The sequence below is a fragment of the Pseudophryne corroboree genome, chromosome 3, assembly GCF_028390025.1.
Source record: "Pseudophryne corroboree isolate aPseCor3 chromosome 3, aPseCor3.hap2, whole genome shotgun sequence".
Lineage (NCBI taxonomy): Eukaryota > Metazoa > Chordata > Amphibia > Anura > Myobatrachidae > Pseudophryne > Pseudophryne corroboree.
This window is the reverse complement of record NC_086446.1, coordinates 444788540-444804284: the sequence shown is the minus strand read 5'-3', so window position 1 is coordinate 444804284 and position 15745 is coordinate 444788540. Positions and strand designations below refer to the sequence as shown.

Below are 15745 nucleotides of genomic sequence, written 5' to 3'. Positions count from 1 at the left end.
CCGAAGCCAGGGCTAGAAGCATGGTCACTTTCCATGTGAGATATTTCAAATCCACCTTCTTTAGTGGTTCAAACCAATGAGATTTTAGAAAGTCCAAAACCACATTGAGATCCCACGGTGCCACTGGAGGCACCACAGGAGGCTGTATATGTAGCACTCCCTTAACAAAGGTCTGGACTTCAGGGACTGAAGCCAATTCTTTTTGAAAGAAAATCGACAGGGCCGAAATTTGAACCTTAATAGATCCCAATTTGAGACCCATAGACAATCCTGATTGCAGGAAATGTAGGAATCGACCCAGTTGAAATTCCTCCGTCGGAGCACTCCGATCTTCGCACCACGCAACATATTTTCGCCAAATTCGGTGATAATGTTGCACGGTTACTTCCTTCCTTGCTTTAATCAAAGTAGGAATGACTTCTTCCGGCATGCCTTTTTCCTTTAGGATCCGGCGTTCAACCGCCATGCCGTCAAACGCAGCCGCGGTAAGTCTTGAAACAGACAGGGACCCTGCTGAAGCAAGTCCCTCCTTAGAGGTAGAGGCCACGGATCTTCCGTGATCATCTCTTGAAGTTCCGGGTACCAAGTCCTTCTTGGCCAATCCGGAACCACTAGTATCGTCCTTACGCCTCTTTGCCGTATAATTCTCAATACTTTTGGTATGAGAGGCAGAGGAGGAAACACATACACCGACTGGTACACCCAAGGCGTTACCAGCGCGTCCACAGCTATTGCCTGCGGATCTCTTGACCTGGCGCAATACCTGTCCAGTTTTTTGTTGAGGCGAGACGCCATCATGTCCACCACTGGTCTTTCCCAACGGGTTACCAGCAAGTGGAAGACTTCTGGATGAAGTCCCCACTCTCCCGGGTGAAGATCGTGTCTGCTGAGGAAGTCTGCTTCCCAGTTGTCCACTCCCGGGATGAACACTGCTGACAGTGCTATCACATGATTCTCTGCCTAGCGAAGAATCCTTGCCATTGCACTCCTGCTTCTTGTGCCGCCCTGTCTGTTCACATGGGCGACTGCCGTGATGTTGTCCGACTGGATCAACACCGGTTTTCCCTGAAGCAGAGGTTCTGCCTGGCTTAGAGCATTGTATATTGCTCTTAGTTCCAGAATGTTTATGTGAAGAGACGTTTCCAGGCTCGTCCATACTCCCTGGAAGTTTCTTCCTTGTGTGACTGCTCCCCAGCCTCTCAGGCTGGCGTCCGTGGTCACCAGGATCCAATCCTGTATGCCGAATCTGCGGCCCTCCAATAGATGAGCACTCTGCAACCACCACAGAAGAGACACCCTTGTCCTTGGAGACAGGGTTATCCGCAGGTGCATCTGAAGATGCGACCCTGACCATTTGTCCAACAGATCCCTTTGGAAAATTCTTGCGTGGAATCTGCCGAATGGAATTGCTTCGTAAGAAGCCACCATTTTTCCCAGGACTCTTGTGCATTGATGTACAGACACCTTTCCTGGTTTTAGGAGGTTCCTGACAAGCTCGGATAACTCCTTGGCTTTTTCCTCCGGCAGAAAAACCTTTTTCTGAACCGTGTCCAGAATCATCCCTAGGAACAGCAGACGAGTTGTCGGCATTAACTGGGATTTTGGAATATTCAGAATCCACCCGTGCTGTTTTAGCACTTCTTGCGACAGTGCTAATCCCATCTCTAGCTGTTCTCTGGACCTTGCCCTTATTAGGAGATCGTCCAAGTATGGGATAATTAATACGCCTTTTCTTCGAAGAAGAATCATCATCTCGGCCATTACCTTTGTAAAGACCCGAGGTGCCGTGGACAATCCGAACGGCAGCGTCTGAAACTGATAGTGACAGTTTTGTACAACGAACCTGAGGTACCCCTGGTGTGAGGGGTAAATTGGAACGTGGAGATACGCATCCTTGATGTCCAAGGATACCATAAAGTCCCCCTCTTCCAGGTTCGCTATCACTGCTCTGAGTGACTCCATCTTGAACTTGAACTTCTTTATGTACAGGTTCAAGGACTTCAGATTTAGAATAGGCCTTACCGAGCCATCCGGCTTCGGTACCACAAAAAGAGTGGAATAATACCCCTTCCCTTGTTGTAGAAGAGGTACCTTGACTATCACCTGCTGAGAGTACAGCTTGTGAATGGCTTCCAAAACCGTCTCCCTTTCGGAGGGGGACGTTGGTAAAGCAGACTTCAGGAAACGGCGAGGTGGATCTGTCTCTAATTCCAACCTGTACCCCTGAGATATTATCTGCAGGATCCAGGGATCTACCTGCGAGTGAGCCCACTGCGCGCTGTAATTTTTGAGACGACCACCCACCGTCCCCGAGTCCGCTTGAGAAGCCCCAGCGTCATGCTGAGGCTTTTGTAGAAGCCGGGGAAGGCTTCTGTTCCTGGGAAGGAGCTGCCTGTTGCTGTCTCTTCCCTCGACCTCTGCCTCGTGGCAGATATGAATAGCCCTTTGCTCTCTTATTTTTAAAGGAACGAAAGGGCTGCGGTTGAAAAGTCGGTGCCTTTTTCTGTTGGGGAGTGACTTGAGGTAGAAAGGTGGATTTCCCGGCTGTAGCCGTGGCCACCAAATCTGATAGACCGACTCCAAATAACTCCTCCCCTTTATACGGCAAAACTTCCATATGTCGTTTTGAATCCGCATCGCCTGTCCACTGTCGCGTCCATAAAGCTCTTCTGGCCGAAATGGACATAGCACTTACCCGTGATGCCAGTGTGCAGATATCCCTCTGTGCATCACGCATATAAAGAAATGCATCCTTTATTTGTTCTAACGACAGTAAAATATTGTCCCTGTCCAGGGTATCAATATTTTCAATCAGGGACTCTGAACAAACTACCCCAGCACTGCACATCCAGGCAGTCGCTATAGCTGGTCGTAGTATAACATCTGCATGTGTGTATATACTTTTTTGGATATTTTCCATCCTCCTATCTGATGGATCTTTAAGTGCGGCCGTCTCAGGAGAGGGTAACGCCACTTGTTTAGATAAGCGTGTTAGCGCCTTGTCCACCCTAGGAGGTGTTTCCCAGCGCTCCCTAACCTCTGGCGGGAAAGGGTATAATGCCAATAATTTCTTTGAAATTATCAGCTTTTTATCAGGGGCAACCCACGCTTCATTACACACGTCATTTAATTCTTCTGATTCAGGAAAAACTATAGGTAGTTTTTTCACACCCCACATAATACCCTGTTTAGTGGTACCTGTAGTATCAGCTAAATGTAACGCCTCCTTCATTGCCAAAATCATATAACGTGTGGCCCTACTGGAAAATACGGTTGATTCGTCACCGTCACCACTGGAGTCAGTGCCTGTGTCTGGGTCTGTGTCGACCGACTGAGGCAAAGGGCGTTTCACAGCCCCTGACGGTGTTTGAGTCGCCTGGACAGGCACTAATTGATTGTCCGGCCGTCTCATGTCGTCAAACGACTGCTTTAGCGTGTTGACACTATCCCGTAGTTCCATAAATAAAGGCATCCATTCTGGTGTCGACTCCCTAGGGGGTGACATCCTCATATTTGGCAATTGCTCCGCCTCCACACCAATATCGTCATCATACATGTCGACACACACGTACCGACACACAGCAGACACACAGGGAATGCTCCTAACGAAGACAGGACCCACTAGCCCTTTGGGGAGACAGAGGGAGAGTTTGCCAGCACACACCAAAAGCGCTATATATAACAGGGATAGCCTTATAATAAGTGCTCCCTTATAGCTGCTTTATATATATCAAAATATCGCCATAAATTTGCCCCCCCTCTCTGTTTTACCCTGTTTCTGTAGTGCAGTGCAGGGGAGAGACCTGGGAGCCGTCCTGACCAGCGGAGCTGTGAGAGGAAATGGCGCCGTGTGCTGAGGAGATAGGCCCCGCCCCTTTTCCGGCGGGCTCGTCTCCCGCTATTTAGTGAATCCAGGCAGGGGTTAAATATCTCCATATAGCCTCTGGGGGCTATATGTGAGGTATTTTTAGCCTTTATATAGGTTACATTTGCCTCCCAGGGCGCCCCCCCCCAGCGCCCTGCACCCTCAGTGACTGCGTGTGAAGTGTGCTGAGAGGAAAATGGCGCACAGCTGCAGTGCTGTGCGCTACCTTTAGAAGACTGCAGGAGTCTTCAGCCGCCGATTCTGGACCTCTTCTGACTTCAGCATCTGTAAGGGGGCCGGCGGCGCGGCTCCGGTGACCATCCAGGCTGTACCTGTGATCGTCCCTCTGGAGCTGATGTCCAGTAGCCAAGAAGCCAATCCATCCTGCACGCAGGTGAGTTCACTTCTTCTCCCCTCAGTCCCTCGTTGCAGTGATCCTGTTGCCAGCAGGACTCACTGTAAAATAAAAAACCTAAGCTAAACTTTTTCTAAGCAGCTCTTTAGGAGAGCCACCTAGATTGCACCCTTCTCGGCCGGGCACAAAAATCTAACTGGAGTCTGGAGGAGGGTCATAGGGGGAGGAGCCAGTGCACACCACCTGATCTGGAAAAGCTTTACTTTTTGTGCCCTGTCTCCTGCGGAGCCGCTATTCCCCATGGTCCTTTCAGGAACCCCAGCATCCACTAGGACGATAGAGAAACATATTTTCGCCATATTCGGTGATAATGTTTAGACGTCACGTCCTTCCTAGCCTTTATTAGCGTAGGAATGACCTCATCCGGAATACCTTTTTCCGCTAGGATCCGGCGTTCAACCGCCATGCCGTCAAACGCAGCCGCGGTAAGTCTTGGAACAGACAGGGACCTTGTTCCTTAGAGGAAGAGGCCACGGATCTTCTGTGAGAATTTCTTGCAGATCTGGATACCAGGTCCTTCGTGGCCAATCTGGAACAATGAGAATTGTTCTCACTACTCTTTCTTATTATCCTCACCTTGGGTATGAGAGGAAGAGGAGGAAACACATATACCGACTGGAACACCCACGGTGTCACTAGGGCGTCCACAGCTACCGCCTGAGGGTCTCTTGACCTGGCGCAATACCTTTGTAGCTTTTTGTTGAGACGGGATGCCATCATGTCTATTTGGGGTAGTCCCCACCGACTTGCAATGTGCGCAAAGACTTCCTGATGAAGTCCCCACTCTCCCGGATGCAGATCGTGTCTGCTGAGGAAGTCTGCTTCCCAGTTGTCCACTCCCGGAATGAACACTGCTGACAGAGCGCTTACATGATTCTCCGCCCAGCGAAGAATTCTGGTGGCTTCCGCCATTGCCACTCTGCTCCTTGTGCCGCCTTGGCGGTTTACATGAGCTACTGCGGTGATGTTGTCTGACTGGATCAGAACTGGTCGATTGCGAAGTAAGATCTCCGCTTGACGTAGGGCGTTGTATATGGCCCTTAGTTCCAGGATGTTGATGTGAAGACAAGTCTCTTGACTTGACCAAAGTCCTTGGAAATTTCTTCCCTGTGTGACTGCTCCCCAACCTCGGAGGCTTGCGTCCGTGGTCACCAGGATCCAGTCCTGAATGCCGAACCTGCGGCCTTCTAGGAGGTGAGCACTGTGCAGCCACCACAGGAGAGATATCCTGGCTCTGGGAGACAGGGTGATCCTTTGATGCATTTGTAAATGAGACCCGGACCATTTGTCCAGTAGGTCCCATTGAAAAGTCCTCGCATGGAACCTGCCGAAGGGGATGGCCTCGTACGATGCCACCATCTTCCCCAGGACACGGGTGCAGTGAAGCACTGAAACCTTTTTTGGCTTTAATAGGTTCCTGACCAGAGCTATGGGCTCCTGAGTCTTTTCCATCGGAAGAAAAACCTTTTTCTGTTCTGTGTCCAGAATCAGGCCCAAAAAGGTCAGACGCGTTGTAGGAACCAGCTGGGACGTCGGAATATTGAGAATCCAGCCGTGCTGTTGCAACGTCCTCACTGACCGTGACACGCTGTCCAGTAACTTCTCTCGAGATCTCGCCTTTATGAGGAGATCGTCCAAGTATGGGATAATTGTGACACCCTGCTTGCGCAGGAGCACCATCATTTCCGCCATTACCTTGGTGAAAATTCTCGGGGCCATGGAAAGCCCTAACGGCAACGTCTGAAATTGGTAATGACAGTCCTGTACCGCAAATCTCAGGAACGCCTGGTGAGGAAGAAAAATCGGAACATGAAGGTAAGCATCCTTTATGTCCAGGGAAACCATCCAATCCCCCCCCCCCCCCCCCCGCAGGCTGGCGATGACCGCTCTGAGCGATTCCATCTTGAATTTTAACTTTTTCAAGTACAGGTTCAGGGATTTCAGATTCAAAATGGGTCTGACCGAACCGTCCGGTTTCGGAACCACAAACAGGGTTGAGTAATACCCCTTTCCTTGCTGGAGAAGAGGAACCTTGACTATCACCTGTTGCAGGTACAATTTTTGAATTGCAGTTAACACTAACTCCCTTTCTGACGGAGAAGCTGGCAGAGCCGATTTGAAAAACCGGCGAGGAGGCATCTCTTCGAATTCCAGCCTGTATCCCTGAGAAACAATCTCTATTGCCCAGGGATCCACCTGTGAGTGAACCCAGACGTGGCTGAAAAATCGAAGACGTGCCCCCACTTGATCTGGCCCCCCCAGGGAAGTCCCAGCGTCATGCGGTGGATTTTGCAGACGTAGGGGGGGGTGGGGGGGGGGACGACTTCTGCTCCTGGGAACTAGCTGTGTGCAGCTTTTTTCCCTTGCCTTTACCTCTGGCAAGAAAGGACGATCCCTGTACCTTTTTGCTTTTATTTGAATGAAAGGACTGCATTTAGTATGTTGTGGGGGAACATAAGGTAAAAAATTCGATTTACCAGCCGTAGCAGTAGAGACAAGGTCCGAGAGGCCTTCTCCAAACAACTCCTCCCCCTTGTAAAGCAACGACTCCATATGCCGCTTTGAGTCGGCATCCCCCATCCACTGTCGGGTCCACAAGAGTCACCTAGCAGAAATAGACATAGCATTTATTCTGGAGCTTAGTAAACAAATGTCTCTTTGAGCATCCCTCATATATAACGCAGCATTCTTGATATGCTCTAGGGTCATTAGAATGGTATCCTTATCCAGGGTCTCAATTTCCGTAGACAAGGAATCTGTCCATGCTGCGACAGCACTACAAACCCAGGCCGATGTCATAGCCGGCCTAACAATCGTACCAGAATGTGTGTAAATGTACTTCATGATAACTTCCTGCTTACGATCCACAAGATCCTTGAGTGTAGCAGTATCCTGGGAAGGCAGTGCCACCTTCTTGGATAAGCGTGTCAACGCCTTGTCTACTTTAGGCGAAGATTCCCATCGTATCCTGTCCTTTTGTGGGAAGGGATACGCCATAAGTATCCTTTTGGGAACTTGTAGTCTCCTGTCTGGAGATTCCCAAGCCTTTTCGCACAATTCGCTTAGCTCAAATGAGGACAGAAAGGAGATCTCAGGCTTTTTCTCTTTATACATGTGTACCCTCGTGTCAGGGACAGGGGGTTCCTCAGTAATATGCAAAACCTCTTTAATAGCAATGATCATGTAACGAATACCTTTAGCCACTTTTGGCTGTAATTTTGCATCCTCATAGTCGACACTGGAATCTGAATCCGTGTCGGTATCTGTGTCAGTGATCTGGGATAATGTGCGTTTCTGAGACCCAGAAGGTCCCGGTGCCACTGGGACAGGCATGGTCTGACTACCTGACGGATCCCTAGCCTCAGTCTTGTCTAATCTCTTATGCAATAAATTTACATAAGCATTCAAGACATTCCACATATCCATCCAGTCCGGTGTCGGCATTGCCGACGGCGACCTGACAATCATGCACTCCCCCTCCTCCTTAGGCGAGCCTTCATCGTCAAACATGTCGACACACGCGTACCGACACACTCCACACACACAGGGAAACTCTTTTCTGAAGACAGGTTCCCCTTTAGGCCCTTTGGAGAGACAGAGAGTATGCCAGCACACACCCCAGCGCTATATGACCCCGGAGAAAAACACAGAATGTTTACCCAGTAGCGCTGCTGTAATGTATAATCGCCAATTGTGTGCCCCCCCCTCTACTTTAAAACCCTCTTTCACCGTGTGTCAAGCAGGGGAGAGTCCGGGGAGCTTCCTCTCAGCGGTGCTGTGGAGAGAAAATGGCGCTGGTGAGTGCTGAGGGAGAAGCCCCGCCCCCCCGGCGGCGGGCTTCTGTCCCGCTCCAACTTAATAAAATATGGCGGGGGCTCTTTTATATACATGTACAGTGCCCACCTGTACATGTATATAGTCATTTGCCATAGGAGAGGTATTCTATTGCTGCCCAGGGCACCCGCCCTGCACCCTTACAGTGACCGGAGTATGTGAGGTGTATGGGAGCAATGACGCACAGCTGCAGTGCTGTGCGTTACCTCAGTGAAGCACCCGAGGGCTTCTGCCGCCTCAGTAGTCTTCTTTCTTCGTTTCTTCCGGCTCTGTGAGAACGGCGGCACGGCTCTGGGATGAACGCCCAGGACGAACCTATGTTCCACTCCCTCTGGAGCTAATGGTGTCCAGTAGCCGAGAAGCAGAGCCTATCAATTAAGTAGGTCTGCTCCTCCCTCCTCAGTCCCTCGATGCAGGGAGTCTGTTGCCAGCAGAGCTCCCTGAAAATAATAAGAAAAAAAAAACTAACAAAATGCTTTCTTAGCAGGAAACTCAGGAGAGCTCCCTGCAGTGCACCCATCTTCCTCTGGGCACAGTCTAAAACTGAGGTCTGGAGGAGGGGCATAGAGGGAGGAGCCAGTGCACACCCAGAGTCTAAAGTCTTTCTTAAAGTGGCCATGGCTCCTGCGGAGCCCGTCTATTCCCCATGGTCCTTACGGAGTCCCAGCATCCTCTAGGACGTTAGAGAAAGGTTCTTGGTGGGCTGCAGGATATCACTACACAGCGGTGATGAACCAGGGTCAGGAGGACGGGAGCGTGAAGAAAGAAAATATGTGGGGGATATGTGTGTACTGTACTGTGGGGATATCATTGGATAGGAAAGCTATGAAGGTAATGTGATCGGTTCTGGAATTTGATAAGCTTGTCTGAATAGGTGAGTTTTCAGGGAACGCTTGAAGGTTTGAAGACAAAAGGAGAGTCTTATTGTACATGGTAGGGCATTCCACAGAGTGGGTGCAGCCCGCAGAAAGTCCTGTAATCGTGCATGGGAGCAAGTAATGAATGTGGATGAGAGACGTAGATTATTATTATTTATTATTATTATTACATTTTATTTATAGGGCGCCACAAGTGTTTCGCAGCGCCGTACAAAGGACAGTACAGGGAGACAAAACTTAGCATAACAGTAAATAAATAACAAAAACGGAGTGCAGGTAACAAAGAGCAACACAGTTCTCAAAACATAATACAGCTTAGATGTAAGTAGCGAAGGAGTAATCATTGTACTACTTGGGGCTGGCAGCCATAGATAGAGATGAGCCTTTACCAGCAGGAGAGAAAGCAGGTAAAGATGGTCACTGAGTGAAATGTGTCAAGAAGAGGGTTTAGACAAGAGGAAAGAGGGCCCTGCTCTGAAGAGCTAACAATCTAGTGGGGAGGGGCAACAGACAGATGACATGAGGTGCAAGCAAGCAGGTAGAAGCCTGATGGTGGTATGCGAGCAAAGCAGAGATGTCCAAGGCATGGGGCAGGGGGATGGAGGAGCAGCCTAAGGACTAGGTTATGCATTGGAGGGGTACGCTTTGATAAATAGGTGGGTTTTCAATGCCCGTTTGAAGCTTTGCAAGGTCGGGGAGAGTCTAATGGAGCGGGGGAGCGCATTCCACTGAAGGGGTGCAGCACGGGCAAAATGCTGAACTCGTGCATGGGAAGCAGTGACCAAGGCAGAGGAGAGGCGACGGTCATCAGCCGACCGTAGTGGGCGGGAGGGAGTATGAAGGGAGAGGAGGTTGGAGATGTAGGGAGCAGTGGAATTAGAGATGGCCTTGTATGTGAGGGTGAGGAGTTTGAAGAGGATTCTGTAGGGGAATGGGAGCCAGTGTAGATTTTGTTGAAGGGGAGTGGCAGAAGTGGAGCGGCGGGAGAGGAAGATGAGCCTAGCTGCAGAGTTGAGGACAGATTGGAGGGGAGCGACGTGGGAGCAAGTGAGGCCAGTGTGGAGCACACTGCAGTAGTCAAGTCGTGAGATGACCAGTGAGTGGATGATAAGTTTAGTTGCACTCTGGGAGAGAAATGGCCTGATGCGAGCAATGTTGCGTAGCTGGAACCGACAAGATTGCGCCAGAGCTTGGATGTAGGGTGCAAAGGAGAGGGAGGAGTCAAGAGTGACGCCCAGGCAGCGGAGTTGGGGAACGGGGGAGATGATAGTGTTGTCAACAGTGATAGAGATATTTGTAGGGGGTGTTGCTCTGGCTGGGGGAAAGATAATAAGTTCAGTTTTATCCATGTTGAGCTTCAGAGAGCGCTCAGACATCCAGGAGGAGATGGCAGAGAGGCAGCTGGAGACCTGAGAGAGGACAGAGGGGGACAGATCAGGAGAGGTAGAGTTGTGTGTCATCAGCATAGAGGTGGTATTGAAGGCCAAATGAGTTAATGAGCGCACCCAGGGAAGAGGTGTAGAGGGAGAACAGAAGGGGGCCTAGGACAGAACCCTGAGGGACACCAACAGGAAGGATGGAAGGGTGTGAGGTGGTTCCGGAGGCAGACACAGAGAAGGAGCGGTTAGTGAGGTATGAGGTAAACCAGTCAAGGACGGTGCTAGAGAGGCCAACATTTTGGAGTGTGCGGAGGAGGAGAGGGTGATCCACGGTGTCAAAGGCAGCAGAGAGGTCCAGAAGGATGAGCAAAGAGAAGTGGCCCTTGGATTTGGCCGAAAGCAGGTCACTGGTGACTTTCACCAGGGCAGTCTCGGTGGAGTGGAGTGGGCGAAAGCCAGATTGTAGTGGATCAAGGATGGAGTGGTCAGAGAGGTAGCTTGTGAGACGGCTGTAGACCAGTCGTTCAAGTAGTTTGGAGGCAAAAGGGAGAAGAGAGATGGGGCGGTAGCTAGTGAGTGATGAAGGGTCGAGGTTGGCTTTTTTGAGAATAGGGGACACCAGAGCATGTTTGAATGGTGAGGGAAAGATGCCAGTAGAGAGCGATAGGTTAAAGAGGTGAGCAAGGTGGGAGCAGGCAGTGGGGGGGGGGGGGGAGCGAAGGGGCCGGGTTGGGAGATATTTTGAGATAAGCGAAGAGATGTATGTTGGTGTAGTATGGTTAATGGCCTTGTATGTAACAGTATTTTATATTGAACACGGCAGAATATCGGTAGCCAATGGAGGGACTGACAAAGTGGATCTGCAGACAATGAACACCTAGCGAGGAATATTAGCCTCGCAGCTGCATTCAGAATGGATTGTAATGGTGAGAGCCTCTTCTTAGTAAGACCAGTAAGAAGACTATTGCAATAATCAATGCGGGAGATAATAAGAGCATGGATTAGAGTTTTAGTAGTGTCTTGTGTAAGGTATGATCGTATTTTGGATGTTTCTTAGGTGCATGTAACATGATTTTGAGACAGATTGAATGTGGGGAGCAAAGATCAGTTCTGAGTCGGGAGGCTAATTATGTATATTCCTCCTTCATCCCCAACACACACCACGGGCTGTCTCTCCCCAATAACTCCATGATTCCCTGCTCACACCCCTGCCGGACACTAAGGGGTATATTCAATAGGAGTCGAGTCCATTCCGACATGTAGTTGTCGGAATGGACCAGACAACCCCTATTCAAAAGAGCGGCCAAATCCTGACCTGCGGGTGCGCTGACAGCAGCGGCAGAGTGAGCTGCCAGCGGCGCCGGGGGAGCGGCCAGCGGCGCCGGAGAGCAGGGGGGAGATGTCTGTGGCATCGGGGGGGGTGGGGGGAGCAGAGCGGACGGGGGTGGAGAGGAGGAGACGGGGGGGGGAGCAGCGGCGGCTCACGGCAGCGTCCACCCAGCTCCAGCAAGCAGGACGTCGCTTGCTGAAGCTAGGTGGACGCTGCCGCTGGGTCCCTGCTCTCCCCCGTCTCCTGCTCTCAGTTCAGTTATCTCAATCCAACTTTTTTTAAAGTCGGATTGAGATTGTCGGAAACGGGGCTAAAACCTGTCGGGTTTCCCGACTTGTCGGAATAAATGGGGCCGTAATGAATAGGTCAGAACCCCTTCCGACCTAAAACTGTTGGAAGCTGCCGTCTTTCCGACAAGACGGCAGCTTCCGACAGTTATTGAATATACCCCTAAGTGGCATATACTTGGGGCCCGGTACAGGTGTCCCCTTTGACCCCCCCTGTCGCTGGCCCTGACTGTACGCAGCAGCGACCTCTGAATCAGGCCCAGTGTGCAGTGCACGTTCTGAAACCAAGCAGTTGTTATTGGCAGTAAAATGAATTAGCTGTAAAAGGGAAATACAGAATTATGTTTACATGCTGTACATTATAACCTAAAACAGGGATCTTTAAGCAATGATACTCAATTTAGATCAGTTTTGTATCCTACTGGTAATGCTGGGTTGTACTGGGAAATGTGCGGCTACAGTGACTTCCTACATCACACAGCACCATGCTTTTACCGTCTGCTCCAAGGAACAGGTTTACGTGGAGAGCTACCAGTCAGCCATGCTAAGAAAAGGCCTAAGCTAGCGACCTGTATATATAAGGAGCAGGACATTATTATGCCATATTCACACAGAGCCTAGTATACAATAACCGCACAGCAGACACTGCCACAGCGACCATCAGTGCAAATAAAATCGAGAGCCCACTCCCCGCTCCCTCACTCCCCCCGGGGTCCTCTCCTACGGGCTGCCCCTGCACTGCCTGCCTTCAGCCGCATCTTGCTGCCGCCATCCGGAAAAAGCAGCCTGCAGACAAATAGTGCCCCAGAGACACAACTCTCACATACCCGCCTTCCCCGTGTCTCGTACCTCTTTTCCACCGCGGCTACCGACTCCGCCAGCCCCACAACACCCTTCACAAGACTTTCTCCGATGTCCACTCCGGCACCTACGAGGACAGCAACGGATCACTCCGCTCTCCGAACCGGATCTTTTTTAATTGACGCACACTTTTTTCCCTTTTTTACTTGTTATGGTGTTGCTCACGGTTGTTTCTAAAATTGTATTATATAAAGAATGTCAGATGTCTAAATGGAATTTACTTCCGATTCCATGACTGGAAATTGGGACTATACAGTTAAGCGGCGGAGTGATACTATGGGCCTCCAATATTTTTAATGCCTTTGAGTAAACATAAGGAGTAGGTCTTGAACTTGGGCAGCCATGTTTGATGTGGAAAGGAGTAGTTTGCTGCATAAGTATGTGGGACCTAATTCTGAGTTGATCGCAGCAGCACATTTGTTAGCAGTTGGGAAAAACCATGTGCACTGCAGGAGGGGCAGATATAACATGTGCAGAGAGAGTTAGATTTGGGTGGGGTGTGTTTAAACTGAAATCTAAATTGCAGTGTAAAAATAAAGCAGCCAGTATTTACCCTGCACAGAAACAAAATAACCCACCCAAATCTAACTCTCTCTGCAAATGTTATATCTGCCCCCCCCCCCCCCCCTGCAGTGCACATGGTTTTGCCCAATTGCTAACAAACTTGCTGCTGCGATCAACTCAGAATTACCCCCATAGACCCTGATTCAGAGATGGATGCAAACAAGTGTGTGTGTGTGCGCGTGTGTGGCTGTGCTACGAAAAGATGCTAATTTTGATTGAAAAAGCAATCTTTATTTGCATAAAGAAGCAAAAAACATACACAGACATTACACACGAGTTCTGTGTTGCAGCACAGCTAGAAAAGATGCTAATGCCGCAGCTGCTGGAATTTGTACAGTCGCCAAACGACAGTATCTCAAATCAGTTGTGTGCGTACAAAGATGCACTATCAAGTGTCTGAACAAACCTATAGTTACTCAGAATGTCTGTTGCACAGAGACTCGGGCGCTGGCTGATACACATCCACAAAAAGCTTGCAGCACACCTGCGTTTGACTGGAAACCTGAAATAAATCTGGGTGCATGCGCAGGGTTAATAGTATAGTAATAATAATACTTTTATTTATATAGCGCTCTTTCTCCAGCAGGACTCAAGGTGATTAACAGACATCAAAAACAATGCACATAATCCAGTAGACTTAAGTAATACAGCAATAGACAAGCGGCACAGACATAAAAAGAAAACCTTGAGCGCACAGTGGGCCTAATTCAGGTTGGATCGCAGTAAGCGATCCAACCACAAAAATTGCTAAAAAGATGTGGGCGAATGCGCAACGTCCGTCTTGTGCATGGCTGTTAATCAGGCTGAGGGGAGGGAGGGAGGGGGAGGGGGGGCGGCAATGCTCCATTTTCGGGGCGGAGGTCGGCAAACGGGCGGAGTGGCGCGAACGGGGTCATAGTGGGGGGCGTGATCAGGGTGGCTGCATGACGTTACACGCAGCCGCTGCAATCAAAAAGATGGCGGCAGGCCTCCTGCGGGCACAGCAAAGCTGCGCGGGCAGGAGACATCCCTAATTTCTGCTTGATCAAGGGGGGGAGGCGGCAGATCGCATGCTGGGAGGCCTTGCCCTGCGATGAGAGGCCTTGCCCTGCGATTAGAAGGATTATAAATTCTGCTAATTATCAGAATTTGCAATCCTTACTGAATTAGGCCCAGTAAGCATAATGCAGGATTGGTGTAGGCATTTTGGGTAATAAATTCCATGGGTTCTTTATTCCACCCTCCCATGGGATGACTTTTATGCATGCTAAGTACATAAAAAAACCTCAGCTCTGCAAACATCGGAATTGCATCCACCTCTAAATCAGGCCCATAATGAGATAGTATATAGATTTGCCCTAATACCCCTTTAATCTGGGACACTTATGATTTACACAGGTTCTGTGCATGGCTATATTCCTGCCATGTATTTCACCTGGTTGTAATGAGTGGGTTCACTACGATCTGCCGGTGGCCGGCCTCCCGGCGACCAGCATACCGGCGCCGGGAGGCCGGCCGCCGGCTTACCGACACTGTGGCAAGCGCAAATGAGCCCCTTGCGGGCTCGCTGCGCTCGCCACGCTACGCGTGCCACACTATTTTATTCTCCCTCCAGGGGGGTCGTGGACCCCCACGAGGGAGAATAAGTGTCGGTATGCCGGCTGTCGGGCTCCCGGCGCCGGTATGCTGGTCGCCGGGAGCCCGACCGCCGGCATACTGAAGACCACCCGTAATGAGTCACAGAACTTGTGTAAATCATAGGTGTCTGAAGTAAAGAAATATTATGGCAAACCTATATATAACCCATATGTGCTGATTTCTGGCTGCCTCCTCCGGGAGGGGACAATCAAGTCGACACGTCGGGGGTCTTGGTGACTTCCCTCTGGTCTGCTAAATTGTATCTTAAAGTTGAGACTTAATTTTGTTTGCATAAAAAAAGTATAATGCCCCTTAACCTCCACTGCTTCCCCCCATCCTTCAACACCTAACCCCAGTGCTGGGGCATGTGTAAAGTAAAGGAAATGTTAATTATAAGGCCTATACTGATTGGCAGAGGGGTACATTTACAAACGCATTCACCACCAGTAATTAAACTGGACTGTAGTTAAAATGCTGGGGGCCGAAATACTGACGCTGGAATCCCGAATGGCGGCATAATGCCGGCATCAAAATCCCAACAGTGCTCGGGATCCCGGCATCAAAATACAGATACCTGGAATCCCGAATGTTATTTTAGCGGGATGCGCTCGTATCTTGCCGCAGGGGGTGGGAGGTTAGGTTTAAGCATTAGAAGGGGTTTAGGGTGCAGGGACGGGAAAGTGATAGTTAGCTACCGGGGAAGGGGGGGGTTAGG

General features: G+C 50.1%; 1 protein-coding gene across 4 annotated transcripts in view; it reads right to left on the bottom strand.

Moving 5' to 3' along the window:
• Positions 1-13228, bottom strand: part of ZNF335 (zinc finger protein 335) — a 245076-nt gene extending 231848 nt beyond the window's left edge. For 3 of the 4 annotated variants that reach the window (XM_063960467.1, XM_063960465.1, XM_063960468.1), the window contains exon 1: positions 12838-13228. The gene's annotated coding sequence lies outside the window, so the exon portion shown is untranslated. Of the gene's footprint in view, positions 1-12815 lie in introns of all 4 variants that reach the window. The other variant, XM_063960466.1, reaches the window with a different exon arrangement.
• Positions 13229-15745: the final 2517 nt, after the last annotated feature.